This window comes from Chiloscyllium plagiosum, unplaced genomic scaffold (assembly GCF_037043375.1).
Source record: "Chiloscyllium plagiosum isolate Xiang-an unplaced genomic scaffold, Cpla_swu_hap1 HiC_scaffold_51, whole genome shotgun sequence".
Lineage (NCBI taxonomy): Eukaryota > Metazoa > Chordata > Chondrichthyes > Orectolobiformes > Hemiscylliidae > Chiloscyllium > Chiloscyllium plagiosum.
In genome coordinates this window covers 529,827-546,707 of record NW_028270189.1, presented here as the reverse complement: position 1 = coordinate 546,707, position 16,881 = coordinate 529,827, and positions in this window count along the sequence as shown.

Sequence of the window (16,881 nt, the reverse complement as noted above, 5' to 3'; positions counted from 1 at the left end):
GAGAGATGGATAAGGACAGACTGGGAGTGACAGAGAGAGAGAGAGAGATGGATAAGGACAGACTGGGAGTGACAGAGAGAGAGAGAGAGATGGATAAGGACAGACTGGGAGTGACAGAGAGAGAGAGAGAGATGGATAAGGACAGACTGGGAGTGACAGAGAGAGAGAGATGGATAAGGACAGACTGGGAGTGACAGAGAGAGAGAGATGGATAAGGACAGACTGGGAGTGACAGAGAGAGAGAGATGGATAAGGACAGACTGGGAGTGACAGAGAGAGAGAGATGGATAAGGACAGACTGGGAGTGACAGAGAGAGAGAGAGAGATGGATAAGGACAGACTGGGAGTGACAGAGAGAGAGAGAGAGAGAGATGGATAAGGACAGACTGGGAGTGACAGAGAGAGAGAGAGAGATGGATAAGGACAGACTGGGAGTGACAGAGAGAGAGAGAGAGATGGATAAGGACAGACTGGGAGTGACAGAGAGAGAGAGAGATGGATAAGGACAGACTGGGAGTGACAGAGAGAGAGAGAGAGATGGATAAGGACAGACTGGGAGTGACAGAGAGAGAGAGAGATGGATAAGGACAGACTGGGAGTGACACAGAGAGAGAGATGGATGAGGACCGACTGGGAGTGACAGAGAGAGAGAGAGATGGATAAGGACAGACTGGGAGTGACAGAGAGAGAGAGAGAGAGATGGATAAGGACAGACTGGGAGTGACAGAGAGAGAGAGATGGATAAGGACCGACTGGGAGTGACAGAGAGAGAGAGATGGATAAGGACAGACTGGGAGTGACAGAGAGAGAGAGAGAGATGGATAAGGACAGACTGGGAGTGACAGAGAGAGAGAGATGGATAAGGACAGACTGGGAGTGACAGAGAGAGAGAGAGAGAGATGGATAAGGACAGACTGGGAGTGACAGAGAGAGAGAGATGGATAAGGACAGAAAGGGAGTGACAGAGAGAGAGAGAGATGGATAAGGACAGACTGTGAGTGACAGAGAGAGAGAGAGAGATGGATAAGGACAGACTGGGAGTGACAGAGAGAGAGAGATGGATAAGGACAGACTGGGAGTGACAGAGAGAGAGAGATGGATAAGGACAGACTGGGAGTGACAGAGAGAGAGAGAGAGATGGATAAGGACAGACTGGGAGTGACAGAGAGAGAGAGAGAGATGGATAAGGACAGACTGGGAGTGACAGAGAGAGAGAGAGAGAGATGGATAAGGACAGACTGGGAGTGACAGAGAGAGAGAGAGAGAGATGGATAAGGACAGACTGGGAGTGACAGAGAGAGAGAGATGGATAAGGACAGACTGGGAGTGACAGAGAGAGAGAGATGGATAAGGACAGACTGGGAGTGACAGAGAGAGAGAGAGAGATGGATAAGGACAGACTGGGAGTGACAGAGAGAGAGAGAGAGATGGATAAGGACAGACTGGGAGTGACAGAGAGAGAGAGAGAGATGGATAAGGACAGACTGGGAGTGACAGAGAGAGAGAGAGAGAGATGGATAAGGACAGACTGGGAGTGACAGAGAGAGAGAGAGAGAGATGGATAAGGACAGACTGGGAGTGACAGAGAGAGAGAGATGGATAAGGACAGACTGGGAGTGACAGAGAGAGAGAGAGAGATGGATAAGGACAGACTGGGAGTGACAGAGAGAGAGAGAGATGGATAAGGACAGACTGGGAGTGACAGAGAGAGAGAGAGAGAGAGATGGATAAGGACAGACTGGGAGTGACAGAGAGAGAGAGAGATGGATAAGGACAGACTGGGAGTGACAGAGAGAGAGAGAGAGATGGATAAGGACAGACTGGGAGTGACAGAGAGAGAGAGAGAGAGAGATGGATAAGGACAGACTGGGAGTGACAGAGAGAGAGAGAGAGATGGATAAGGACAGACTGGGAGTGACAGAGAGAGAGAGATGGATAAGGACAGACTGGGAGTGACAGAGAGAGAGAGATGGATAAGGACAGACTGGGAGTGACAGAGAGAGAGACATGGATAAGGACAGACTGGGAGTGACAGAGAGAGAGAGAGAGATGGATAAGGACAGACTGGGAGTGACAGAGAGAGAGAGAGAGAGAGATGGATAAAGACAGACTGGGAGTGACAGAGAGAGAGAGAGAGATGGATAAGGACAGACTGGGAGTGACAGAGAGAGAGAGAGAGATGGATAAGGACAGACTGTGAGTGACAGAGAGAGAGAGAGATGGATAAGGACAGACTGGGAGTGATAGAGAGAGAGAGAGAGAGAGATGGATAAGGACAGACTGGGAGTGACAGAGACAGAGAGAGAGATGGATAAGGACAGACTGGGAGTGACAGAGAGAGAGAGAGATGGATAAGGACAGACTGGGAGTGACACAGAGAGAGAGAGAGATGGATAAGGACAGACTGGGAGTGACAGAGAGAGAGAGAGAGATGGATAAGGACAGACTGGGAGTGACAGAGAGAGAGAGAGATGGATAAGGACAGACTGGGAGTGACACAGAGAGAGAGAGAGATGGATAAGGACAGACTGGGAGTGACAGAGAGAGAGAGAGATGGATAAGGACAGACTGGGAGTGACAGAGAGAGAGAGATGGATGAGGACAGACTGGGAGTGACAGAGAGAGAGAGAGATGGATAAGGACAGACTGGGAGTGACAGAGAGAGAGAGAGAGAGATGGATAAGGACAGACTGGGAGTGACAGAGAGAGAGAGAGATGGATAAGGACCGACTGGGAATGACAGAGAGAGAGAGATGGATAAGGACAGACTGGGAGTGACAGAGAGAGAGAGAGAGATGGATAAGGACAGACTGGGAGTGACAGAGAGAGAGAGATGGATAAGGACAGACTGGGAGTGACAGAGAGAGAGAGAGATGGATAAGGACAGACTGGGAGTGACAGAGAGAGAGAGAGAGATGGATAAGGACAGACTGGGAGTGACAGAGAGAGAGAGAGATGGATAAGGACAGACTGGGAGTGACACAGAGAGAGAGAGAGAGATGGATAAGGACAGACTGGGAGTGACAGAGAGAGAGAGAGAGATGGATAAGGACAGACTGGGAGTGACAGAGAGAGAGAGAGATGGATAAGGACAGACTGCGAGTGACACAGAGAGAGAGAGAGAGATGGATAAGGACAGACTGGGAGTGACAGAGAGAGAGATGGAGATGGATAAGGACAGACTGGGAGTGACAGAGAGAGAGAGAGAGATGGATAAGGACAGACTGGGAGTGACACAGAGAGAGAGAGATGGATAAGGACAGACTGGGAGTGACAGAGAGAGAGAGATGGATAAGGACAGACTGGGAGTGACAGAGAGAGAGAGAGAGAGATGGATAAGGACAGACTGGGAGTGACAGAGAGAGAGAGAGAGAGATGGATAGGGACAGACTGGGAGTGACAGAGAGAGAGAGAGATGGATAAGGACAGACTGGGAGTGACAGAGAGAGAGAGAGAGATGGATAAGGACAGACTGGGAGTGAGAGAGAGAGAGAGATGGATAAGGACAGACTGGGAGTGACAGAGAGAGAGAGAGATGGATAAGGACAGACTGGGAGTGACAGAGAGAGAGAGAGAGAGAGAGAGAGAGATGGATAAGGACAGACTGGGAGTGACAGAGAGAGAGAGAGAGATGGATAAGGACAGACTGGGAGTGACAGAGAGAGAGAGATGGATAAGGACCGACTGGGAGTGACAGAGAGAGAGAGATGGATAAGGACAGACTGGGAGTGACAGAGAGAGAGAGAGATGGATAAGGACAGACTGGGAGTGACACAGAGAGAGAGAGAGATGGATAAGGACAGATTGGGAGTGACACAGAGAGAGAGAGAGATGGATAAGGACAGACTGGGAGTGACACAGAGAGAGAGAGAGATGGATAAGGACAGACTGGGAGTGACAGAGAGAGAGATGGAGATGGATAAGGACAGACTGGGAGTGACAGAGAGAGAGAGAGAGAGATGGATAAGGACAGACTGGGAGTGAGAGAGAGAGAGAGATGGATAAGGACCGACTGGGAGTGACAGAGAGAGAGAGATGGATAAGGACAGACTGGGAGTGACAGAGAGAGAGAGAGAGATGGATAAGGACAGACTGGGAGTGAGAGAGAGAGAGAGATGGATAAGGACAGACTGGGAGTGACAGAGAGAGAGAGATGGATAAGGACAGACTGGGAGTGACAGAGAGAGAGATGGAGATGGATAAGGACAGACTGGGAGTGACAGAGAGAGAGAGAGATGGATAAGGACAGACTGGGAGTGACACAGAGAGAGAGAGAGAGATGGATAAGGACAGACTGGGAGTGACAGAGAGAGAGAGAGAGATGGATAAGGACAGACTGGGAGTGACAGAGAGAGAGATGGAGATGGATAAGGACAGACTGGGAGTGACAGAGAGAGAGAGAGAGATGGATAAGGACAGACTGGGAGTGACACAGAGAGAGAGAGAGATGGATAAGGACAGACTGGGAGTGACAGAGAGAGAGAGATGGATAAGGACAGACTGGGAGTGAGAGAGAGAGAGAGATGGATAAGGACAGACTGGGAGTGACAGAGAGAGAGAGAGAGATGGATAAGGACAGACTGGGAGTGACAGAGAGAGAGAGATGGATAAGGACAGACTGGGAGTGACAGAGAGAGAGAGAGAGATGGATAAGGACAGACTGGGAGTGACAGAGAGAGAGAGAGATGGATAAGGACAGACTGGGAGTGACACAGAGAGAGAGAGAGAGATGGATAAGGACAGACTGGGAGTGACAGAGAGAGAGAGAGAGATGGATAAGGACAGACTGGGAGTGACAGAGAGAGAGAGAGATGGATAAGGACAGACTGGGAGTGACACAGAGAGAGAGAGAGAGATGGATAAGGACAGACTGGGAGTGACAGAGAGAGATGGAGATGGATAAGGACAGACTGGGAGTGACAGAGAGAGAGAGAGAGATGGATAAGGACAGACTGGGAGTGACACAGAGGGAGAGAGATGGATAAGGACAGACTGGGAGTGACAGAGAGAGAGAGATGGATAAGGACAGACTGGGAGTGACAGAGAGAGAGAGAGAGAGATGGATAAGGACAGACTGGGAGTGACAGAGAGAGAGAGAGAGAGATGGATAAGGACAGACTGGGAGTGACAGAGAGAGAGAGAGATGGATAAGGACAGACTGGGAGTGACAGAGAGAGAGAGAGAGATGGATAAGGACAGACTGGGAGTGAGAGAGAGAGAGAGATGGATAAGGACAGACTGGGAGTGACAGAGAGAGAGAGAGATGGATAAGGACAGACTGGGAGTGACAGAGAGAGAGAGATGGATAAGGACAGACTGGGAGTGACAGAGAGAGAGAGAGAGATGGATAAGGACAGACTGGGAGTGACAGAGAGAGAGAGAGAGATGGATAAGGACAGACTGGGAGTGACAGAGAGAGAGAGATGGATAAGGACAGACTGGGAGTGACAGAGAGAGAGAGATGGATAAGGACAGACTGGGAGTGACACAGAGAGAGAGAGAGATGGATAAGGACAGACTGGGAGTGACAGAGAGAGAGAGAGAGATGGATAAGGACAGACTGGGAGTGACAGAGAGAGAGAGAGATGGATAAGGACAGACTGGGAGTGACACAGAGAGAGAGAGAGATGGATAAGGACAGACTGGGAGTGACACAGAGAGAGAGAGAGATGGATAAGGACAGACTGGGAGTGACAGAGAGAGAGATGGATAAGGACAGACTGGGAGTGACAGAGAGAGAGAGAGATGGATAAGGACAGACTGGGAGTGACAGAGAGAGAGAGAGAGATGGATAAGGACAGACTGGGAGTGACCGAGAGAGAGAGATGGATAAGGACCGACTGGGAGTGACAGTGAGAGAGAGATGGATAAGGACAGACTGGGAGTGACAGAGAGAGAGAGAGATGGATAAGGACAGACTGGGAGTGACACAGAGAGAGAGAGAGATGGATAAGGACAGATTGGGAGTGACACAGAGAGAGAGAGAGATGGATAAGGACAGACTGGGAGTGACACAGAGAGAGAGAGACATGGATAAGGACAGACTGGGAGTGACAGAGAGAGAGATGGAGATGGATAAGGACAGACTGGGAGTGACAGAGAGAGAGAGAGAGAGATGGATAAGGACAGACTGGGAGTGAGAGAGAGAGAGAGATGGATAAGGACCGACTGGGAGTGACAGAGAGAGAGAGATGGATAAGGACAGACTGGGAGTGACAGAGAGAGAGAGAGAGATGGATAAGGACAGACTGGGAGTGAGAGAGAGAGAGAGATGGATAAGGACAGACTGGGAGTGACAGAGAGAGAGAGATGGATAAGGACAGACTGGGAGTGACAGAGAGAGAGATGGAGATGGATAAGGACAGACTGGGAGTGACAGAGAGAGAGAGAGATGGATAAGGACAGACTGGGAGTGACACAGAGAGAGAGAGAGAGAGATGGATAAGGACAGACTGGGAGTGACAGAGAGAGAGAGAGAGATGGATAAGGACAGACTGGGAGTGACAGAGAGAGAGATGGAGATGGATAAGGACAGACTGGGAGTGACAGAGAGAGAGAGAGAGATGGATAAGGACAGACTGGGAGTGACACAGAGAGAGAGAGATGGATAAGGACAGACTGGGAGTGACAGAGAGAGAGAGATGGATAAGGACAGACTGGGAGTGAGAGAGAGAGAGATGGATAAGGACAGACTGGGAGTGACAGAGAGAGAGAGAGAGATGGATAAGGACAGACTGGGAGTGACAGAGAGAGAGAGATGGATAAGGACAGACTGGGAGTGACAGAGAGAGAGAGAGAGATGGATAAGGACAGACTGGGAGTGACAGAGAGAGAGAGAGATGGATAAGGACAGACTGGGAGTGACACAGAGAGAGAGAGAGATGGATAAGGACAGACTGGGAGTGACAGAGAGAGAGAGAGAGATGGATAAGGACAGACTGGGAGTGACAGAGAGAGAGAGAGATGGATAAGGACAGACTGGGAGTGACACAGAGAGAGAGAGAGAGATGGATAAGGACAGACTGGGAGTGACAGAGAGAGAGATGGAGATGGATAAGAACAGACTGGGATACAGAGAGAGAGAGAGAGATGGATAAGGACAGACTGGGAGTGACACAGAGAGAGAGAGATGGATAAGGACAGACTGGGAGTGACAGAGAGAGAGAGATGGATAAGGACAGACTGGGAGTGACAGAGAGAGAGAGAGAGATGGATAAGGACAGACTGGGAGTGACAGAGAGAGAGAGAGAGAGATGGATAAGGACAGATTGGGAGTGACAGAGAGAGAGAGAGATGGATAAGGACAGACTGGGAGTGACAGAGAGAGAGAGAGAGATGGATAAGGACAGACTGGGAGTGAGAGAGAGAGAGAGATGGATAAGGACAGACTGGGAGTGACAGAGAGAGAGAGAGATGGATAAGGACAGACTGGGAGTGACAGAGAGAGAGAGAGAGATGGATAAGGACAGACTGGGAGTGACAGAGAGAGAGAGAGAGAGAGAGATGGATAAGGACAGACTGGGAGTGACAGAGAGAGAGAGAGAGAGAGATGGATAAGGACAGACTGGGAGTGACACAGAGAGAGAGAGAGAGAGATGGATAAGGACAGACTGGGAGTGACACAGAGAGAGAGAGAGAGATGGATAAGGACAGACTGGGAGTGACAGAGAGAGAGAGAGAGAGAGATGGATAAGGACAGACTGGGAGTGACAGAGAGAGACAGAGAGAGAGAGAGAGATGGATAAGGACAGACTGGGAGTGACAGAGAGAGAGAGAGAGATGGATAAGGACAGACTGGGAGTGACAGAGAGAGAGCAAAATGGATAAGGACAGACTGGGAGTGACAGAGAGAGAGAGAGAGATGGATAAGGACAGACTGGGAGTGACAGAGAGAGAGAGAGAGAAGGATAAGGACAGACTGGGAGCAACAGAGAGAGAGAGAGAGATGGATAAGGACAGACTGGGAGTGACAGAGAGAGAGAGAGATGGATAAGGACAGACTGGGAGTGACAGAGAGAGAGAGAGATAGATAAGGACAGACTGGGAGTGACAGAGAGAGAGAGATGGATAAGGACAGACTGGGAGTGACAGAGAGAGAGAGAGAGATGGATAAGGACAGACTGGGAGTGACAGAGAGAGAGATGGATAAGGACAGACTGGGAGTGACAGAGAGAGAGAGAGAGAGAGATGGATAAGGACAGACTGGGAGTGACAGAGAGAGAGAGAGAGAGAGATGGATAAGGACAGACTGGGAGTGACAGAGAGAGAGAGAGAGAGATGGATAAGGACAGACTGGGAGTGACAGAGAGAGAGAGAGAGATGGATAAGGACAGACTGGGAGTGACAGAGAGAGAGAGAGAGATGGATAAGGACAGACTGGGAGTGACAAAGAGAGAGAGAGATGGATAAGGACAGACTGGGAGTGACAGAGAGAGAGAGAGATGGATAAGGACAGACTGGGAGTGACAGAGAGAGAGAGAGAGAGAGAGAGATGGATAAGGACAGACTGGGAGTGACAGAGAGAGAGAGAGAGATGGATAAGGACAGACTGGGAGTGACAGAGAGAGAGAGAGTGATGGATAAGGACAGACTGGGAGTGACAGAGAGAGAGAGAGAGAGAGATGGATAAGGACAGACTGGGAGTGACAGAGAGAGAGAGAGAGATGGATAAGGACAGACTGGGAGTGACAGAGAGAGAGAGAGAGATGGATAAGGACAGACTGGGAGTGACAGAGAGAGAGAGAGATGGATAAGGACAGACTGGGAGTGACAGAGAGAGAGAGATGGATAAGGACAGACTGGGAGTGACAGAGAGAGAGAGAGAGATGGATAAGGACAGACTGGGAGTGACAGAGAGAGAGAGAGAGATGGATAAGGACAGACTGGGAGTGATAGAGAGAGAGAGAGAGATGGATAAGGACAGACTGGGAGTGACAGAGAGAGAGAGAGAGATGGATAAGGACAGACTGGGAGTGACAGAGAGAGAGAGAGAGAGATGGATAAGGACAGACTGGGAGTGACAGAGAGAGAGAGAGATGGATAAGGACAGACTGGGAGTGACAGAGAGAGAGAGAGAGATGGATAAGGACAGACTGGGAGTGAGAGAGAGAGAGAGATGGATAAGGACAGACTGGGAGTGACAGAGAGAGAGAGAGATGGATAAGGACAGACTGGGAGTGACAGAGAGAGAGAGAGAGATGGATAAGGACAGACTGGGAGTGACAGAGAGAGAGAGAGAGAGAGAGATGGATAAGGACAGACTGGGAGTGACAGAGAGAGAGAGAGATGGATAAGGACAGACTGGGAGTGACAGAGAGAGAGAGAGATGGATAAGGACAGACTGGGAGTGACAGAGAGAGAGAGAGAGAGATGGATAAGGACAGACTGGGAGTGACAGAGAGAGAGAGAGAGATGGATAAGGACAGACTGGGAGTGACAGAGAGAGAGAGATGGATAAGGACAGACTGGGAGTGACAGAGAGAGAGAGAGAGAGATGGATAAGGACAGACTGGGAGTGACAGAGAGAGAGAGAGAGATGGATAAGGACAGACTGGGAGTGACAGAGAGAGAGAGAGATGGATAAGGACAGACTGGGAGTGACAGAGAGAGAGAGAGAGATGGATAAGGACAGACTGGGAGTGACAGAGAGAGAGAGATGGATAAGGACAGACTGGGAGTGACAGAGAGAGAGAGAGATGGATAAGGACAGACTGGGAGTGACAGAGAGAGAGAGAGAGATGGATAAGGACAGACTGGGAGTGACAGACAGAGAGAGAGATGGATAAGGACAGACTGGGAGTGACAGAGAGAGAGAGAGAGATGGATAAGGACAGACTGGGAGTGACAGAGAGAGAGAGAGAGAGATGGATAAGGACAGACTGGGAGTGACAGAGAGAGAGAGAGAGATGGATAAGGACAGACTGGGAGTGACAGAGAGAGAGAGAGAGAGATGGATAAGGACAGACTGGGAGTGACAGAGAGAGAGAGATGGATAAGGACAGACTGGGAGTGACAGAGAGAGAGAGAGAGATGGATAAAGACAGACTGGGAGTGACAGAGAGAGAGAGAGTGATGGATAGGACAGACTGGGAGTGACAGAGAGAGAGAGATGGATAAGGACAGACTGGGAGTGACAGAGAGAGAGAGAGAGAGATGGATAAGGACAGACTGGGAGTGACAGAGAGAGAGAGATGGATAAGGACAGACTGGGAGTGACAGAGAGAGAGAGAGATGGATAAGGACAGACTGGGGGTGACAGAGAGAGAGAGAGAGAGAGATGGATAAGGACAGACTGGGAGTGACAGAGAGAGAGAGAGAGATGGATAAGGACAGACTGGGAGTGACAGAGAGAGAGAGATGGATAAGGACAGACTGGGAGTGACAGAGAGAGAGAGAGAGATGGATAAGGACAGACTGGGAGTGACAGAGAGAGAGAGAGATGGATAAGGACAGACTGGGAGTGACAGAGAGAGAGAGAGAGAGAGATGGATAAGGACAGATTGGGAGTGACAGAGAGAGAGAGAGAGATGGATAAGGACAGACTGGGAGTGACAGAGAGAGAGAGAGAGATGGATAAAGACAGACTGGGAGTGACAGAGAGAGAGAGAGTGATGGATAGGACAGACTGGGAGTGACAGAGAGAGAGAGATGGATAAGGACAGACTGGGAGTGACAGAGAGAGAGAGAGATGGATAAGGACAGACTGGGAGTGACAGCGAGAGAGAGAGATGGATAAGGACAGACTGGGAGTGACAGAGAGAGAGAGAGATGGATAAGGACAGACTGGGAGTGACAGAGAGAGGGAGAGAGATAAGGACAGACTGGGAGTGACAGAGAGAGAGAGATGGATAAGGACAGACTGGGAGTGACAGAGAGAGAGAGAGAGATGGATAAGGACAGACTGGGAGTGACAGAGAGAGAGAGAGATGGATAAGGACAGACTGGGAGTGACAGAGAGAGAGAGAGAGAGAGATGGATAAGGACAGACTGGGAGTGACAGAGAGAGAGAGAGATGGATAAGGACAGACTGGGAGTGACAGAGAGAGAGAGAGAGATGGATAAGGACAGACTGGGAGTGACAGAGAGAGAGAGAGAGATGGATAAGGACAGACTGGGAGTGACAGAGAGAGGGAGAGAGATAAGGACAGACTGGGAGTGACAGAGAGAGAGAGATGGACAAGGACAGACTGGGAGTGACAGAGAGAGAGAGAGAGATGGATAAGGACAGACTGGGAGTGACAGAGAGAGAGAGAGAGATGGATAAGGACAGACTGGGAGTGACAGAGAGAGAGAGAGATGGATAAGGACAGACTGGGAGTGACAGAGAGAGAGAGAGAGAGATGGATAAGGACAGACTGGGAGTGACAGAGAGAGAGAGAGAGAGATGGATAAGGACAGACTGGGAGTGACAGAGAGAGAGAGAGATGGATAAGGACAGACTGGGAGTGACAGAGAGAGAGAGAGAGAGATGGATAAGGACAGACTGGGAGTGACAGAGAGAGAGAGAGAGAGATGGATAAGGACAGACTGGGAGTGACAGAGAGAGAGAGAGAGATGGATAAGGACAGACTGGGAGTGACAGAGAGAGAGAGATGGATAAGGACAGACTGGGAGTGACAGACAGAGAGAGAGATGGATAAGGACAGACTGGGAGTGACAGAGAGAGAGAGATGGATAAGGACAGACTGGGAGTGACAGAGAGAGAGAGAGAGATGGATAAGGACAGACTGGGAGTGACAGAGAGAGAGAGAGATGGATAAGGACAGACTGGGAGTGACAGAGAGAGAGAGAGAGATGGATAAGGACAGACTGGGAGTGACAGAGAGAGAGAGAGAGATGGATAAGGACAGACTGGGAGTGACAGAGAGAGAGAGAGATGGAGAAGGACAGACTGGGAGTGACAGAGAGAGAGAGAGAGAGATGGATAAGGACAGACTGGGAGTGACAGAGAGAGAGAGAGAGATGGATAAGGACAGACTGGGAGTGACAGAGAGAGAGAGAGATGGATAAGGACAGACTGGGAGTGACAGAGAGAGAGAGAGATGGATAAGGACAGACTGGGAGTGACAGAGAGAGAGAGAGAGAGATGGATAAGGACAGACTGGGAGTGACAGAGAGAGAGACGGAGATGGATAAGGACAGACTGGGAGTGACAGAGAGAGAGAGAGAGAGATGGATAAGGACAGACTGGGAGTGACAGAGAGAGAGAGAGATGGATAAGGACAGACTGGGAGTGACAGAGAGAGAGAGATGGATAAGGACAGACAGGGAGTGACAGAGAGAGAGAGATGGATAAGGACAGACCGGGAGTGACAGAGAGAGAGAGATGGATAAGGACAGACTGGGAGTGACAGAGAGAGAGAGATGGATAAGGACAGACTGGGAGTGACAGAGAGAGAGAGAGAGATGGATAAGGACAGACTGGGAGTGACAGAGAGAGAGAGAGAGATGGATAAGGACAGACTGGGAGTGACAGAGAGAGGGAGAGAGATAAGGACAGACTGGGAGTGACAGAGAGAGAGAGATGGATAAGGACAGACTGGGAGTGACAGAGAGAGAGAGAGAGAGATGGATAAGGACAGACTGGGAGTGACAGAGAGAGAGAGAGAGAGATGGATAAGGACAGACTGGGAGTGACAGAGAGAGAGAGAGAGAGATGGATAAGGACAGACTGGGAGTGACAGAGAGAGAGAGAGAGAGATGGATAAGGACAGACTGGGAGTGACAGAGAGAGAGAGAGAGATGGATAAGGACAGACTGGGAGTGACAGAGAGAGAGAGAGATGGATAAGGACAGACTGGGAGTGACAGAGAGAGAGAGAGAGAGATGGATAAGGACAGACTGGGAGTGACAGAGAGAGAGAGAGAGATGGATAAGGACAGACTGGGAGTGACAGAGAGAGAGAGATGGATAAGGACAGACTGGGAGTGACAGAGAGAGAGAGAGAGATGGATAAGGACAGACTGGGAGTGACAGAGAGAGAGAGAGAGAGAGATGGATAAGGACAGACTGGGAGTGACAGAGAGAGAGAGAGAGATGGATAAGGACAGACTGGGAGTGACAGAGAGAGAGAGAGAGATGGATAAGGACAGACTGGGAGTGACAGAGAGAGAGAGATGGATAAGGACAGACTGGGAGTGACAGAGAGAGAGAGAGAGAGATGGATAAGGACAGACTGGGAGTGACAGAGAGAGAGAGAGATGGATAAGGACCGACTGGGAGTGACAGAGAGAGAGAGATGGATAAGGACAGACTGGGAGTGACAGAGAGAGAGAGAGATGGATAAGGACAGACTGGGAGTGACAGAGAGAGAGAGAGATGGATAAGGACAGACTGGGAGTGACAGAGAGAGAGAGAGAGAGATGGATAAGGACAGACTGGGAGTGACAGAGAGAGAGAGATGGATAAGGACAGACTGGGAGTGACAGAGAGAGAGAGAGATGGATAAGGACAGACTGGGAGTGACAGAGAGAGAGAGATGGATAAGGACAGACTGGGAGTGACAGAGAGAGAGAGAGATGGATAAGGACAGACTGGGAGTGACAGAGAGAGAGAGAGATGGATAAGGACAGACTGGGAGTGACAGAGAGAGAGAGAGAGAGAGAGATGGATAAGGACAGACTGGGAGTGACAGAGAGAGAGAGAGATGGATAAGGACAGACTGGGAGTGACAGAGAGATGGATGAGGACAGACTGGGAGTGACAGAGAGAGAGAGAGAGAGCTGGATAAGGACAGACTGGGAGTGACAGAGAGAGAGAGAGATGGATAAGGACAGACTGGGAGTGACAGAGAGAGAGAGATGGATAAGGACAGACTGGGAGTGACAGAGAGAGAGACGGAGATGGATAAGGACAGAGTGGGAGTGACAGAGAGAGAGAGAGAGATGGATAAGGACCGACTGGGAGTGACATAGAGAGAGAGAGAGATGGATAAGGACAGACTGGGAGTGACAGAGAGAGAGAGAGATGGATAAGGACCGACTGGGAGTGACAGAGAGAGAGAGAGAGATGGATAAGGACAGACTGGGAGTGACAGAGAGAGAGAGATGGATAAGGACAGAGTGGGAGTGACAGAGAGAGAGAGATGGATAAGGACAGACTGGGAGTGACAGAGAGAGAGAGAGAGATGGATAAGGACTGACTGGGAGTGACAGAGAGAGAGAGAGAGATGGATAAGGACCGACTGGGAGTGACAGAGAGAGAGAGATGGATAAGGACAGACTGGGAGTGACAGAGAGAGAGAGAGAGATGGATAAGGACCGACTGGGAGTGACAGAGAGAGAGAGATGGATAAGGACAGACTGGGAGTGACAGAGAGAGAGATGGATAAGGACAGACTGGGAGTGACAGAGAGAGAGAGAGAGATGGATAAGGACCGACTGGGAGTGACAGAGAGAGAGAGAGAGAGATGGATAAGTACCGACTGGGAGTGACAGAGAGAGAGAGATGGATAAGGACAGACTGGGAGTGACAGAGAGAGAGAGATGGATAAGGACAGACTGGGAGTGACAGAGAGAGAGAGAGAGATGGATAAGAACAGACTGGGAGTGACAGAGAGAGAGAGAGATGGATAAGGACCGACTGGGAGTGACAGAGAGAGAGAGAGATGGATAAGGACAGACTGGGAGTGACAGAGAGATGGATAAGGACAGACTGGGAGTGACAGAGAGAGAGAGAGAGATGGATAAGGACCGACTGGGAGTGACAGAGAGAGAGAGAGAGATGGATAAGGACAGACTGGGAGTGACAGAGAGAGAGAGATGGATAAGGACAGACTGGGAGTGACAGAGAGAGAGAGATGGATAAGGACAGACTGGGAGTGACAGAGAGAGAGACGGAGATGGATAAGGACAGACTGGGAGTGACAGAGAGAGAGAGAGAGATGGATAAGGACCGACTGGGAGTGACATAGAGAGAGAGAGAGATGGATAAGGACAGACTGGGAGTGACAGAGAGAGAGAGAGATGGATAAGGACCGACTGGGAGTGACAGAGAGAGAGAGAGAGATGGATAAGGACAGACTGGGAGTGACAGAGAGAGAGAGATGGATAAGGACAGACTGGGAGTGACAGAGAGAGAGAGATGGATAAGGACAGACTGGGAGTGACAGAGAGAGAGAGAGAGATGGATAAGGACCGACTGGGAGTGACAGAGAGAGAGAGAGAGATGGATAAGGACCGACTGGGAGTGACAGAGAGAGAGAGATGGATAAGGACAGACTGGGAGTGACAGAGAGAGAGAGAGAGATGGATAAGGACCGACTGGGAGTGACAGAGAGAGAGAGATGGATAAGGACAGACTGGGAGTGACAGAGAGAGAGATGGATAAGGACAGACTGGGAGTGACAGAGAGAGAGAGAGAGATGGATAAGGACCGACTGGGAGTGACAGAGAGAGAGAGAGAGATGGATAAGTACCGACTGGGAGTGACAGAGAGAGAGAGATGGATAAGGACAGACTGGGAGTGACAGAGAGAGAGAGATGGATAAGGACAGACTGGGAGTGACAGAGAGAGAGAGAGAGATGGATAAGAACAGACTGGGAGTGACAGAGAGAGAGAGAGATGGATAAGGACCGACTGGGAGTGACAGAGAGAGAGAGAGATGGATAAGGACAGACTGGGAGTGACAGAGAGATGGATAAGGACAGACTGGGAGTGACAGAGAGAGAGAGAGAGATGGATAAGGACCGACTGGGAGTGACAGAGAGAGAGAGAGAGATGGATAAGGACAGACTGGGAGTGACAGAGAGAGAGAGATGGATAAGGACAGACTGGGAGTGACAGAGAGAGAGAGAGAGATGGATAAGGACAGACTGGGAGTGACAGAGAGAGAGAGAGAGAGATGGATAAGGACAGACTGGGAGTGACAGAGAGAGAGAGAGAGATGGATAAGGACAGACTGGGAGTGACAGAGAGAGAGAGAGAGATGGATAAGGACAGACTGGGAGTGACAGAGAGAGATGGAGATGGATAAGGACAGACTGGGAGTGACAGAGAGAGAGAGAGAGATGGATAAGGACAGACTGGGAGAGACAGAGAGAGAGAGAGATGGATAAGGACAGACTGGGAGTGAGAGAGAGAGAGAGATGGATAAGGACAGACTGGGAGTGACAGAGAGAGAGAGAGAGATGGATAAGGACAGACTGGGAGTGACAGAGAGAGAGAGATGGATAAGGACAGACTGGGAGTGACAGAGAGAGAGAGACGGATAAGGACAGACTGGGAGTGACAGAGAGAGAGAGAGATGGATAAGGACAGACTGGGAGTGACAGAGAGAGAGAGAGAGAGATGGATAAGGACAGACTGGGAGTGACAGAGAGAGAGAGAGCGATGGATAAGGACAGACTGGGAGTGACAGAGAGAGAGAGAGATGGATAAGGACAGACTGGGAGTGACAGAGAGAGAGAGAGAGAGATGGATAAGGACAGACTGGGAGTGACAGAGAGAGAGAGATGGATAAGGACAGACTGGGAGTGACAGAGAGATAGAGAGATGGATAAGGACAGACTGGGAGTGACAGAGAGAGAGAGATGGATAAGGACAGACTGGGAGTGACAGAGAGAGAGAGAGATGGATAAGGACAGACTGGGAGTGACAGAGAGAGAGAGAGATGGATAAGGACAGACTGGGAGTGACAGAGAGAGAGAGAGAGAGATGGATAAGGACAGACTGGGAGTGACAGAGAGAGAGAGAGATGGATAAGGACAGACTGGGAGTGACAGAGAGAGAGAGAGAGATGGATAAGGACAGACTGGGAGTGACAGAGAGAGAGAGAGAGATGGATAAGGACAGACTGGGAGTGACAGAGAGAGAGAGATGGATAAGGACAGACTGGGAGTGACAGAGAGAGAGAGAGATGGATAAGGACAGACTGGGAGTGAC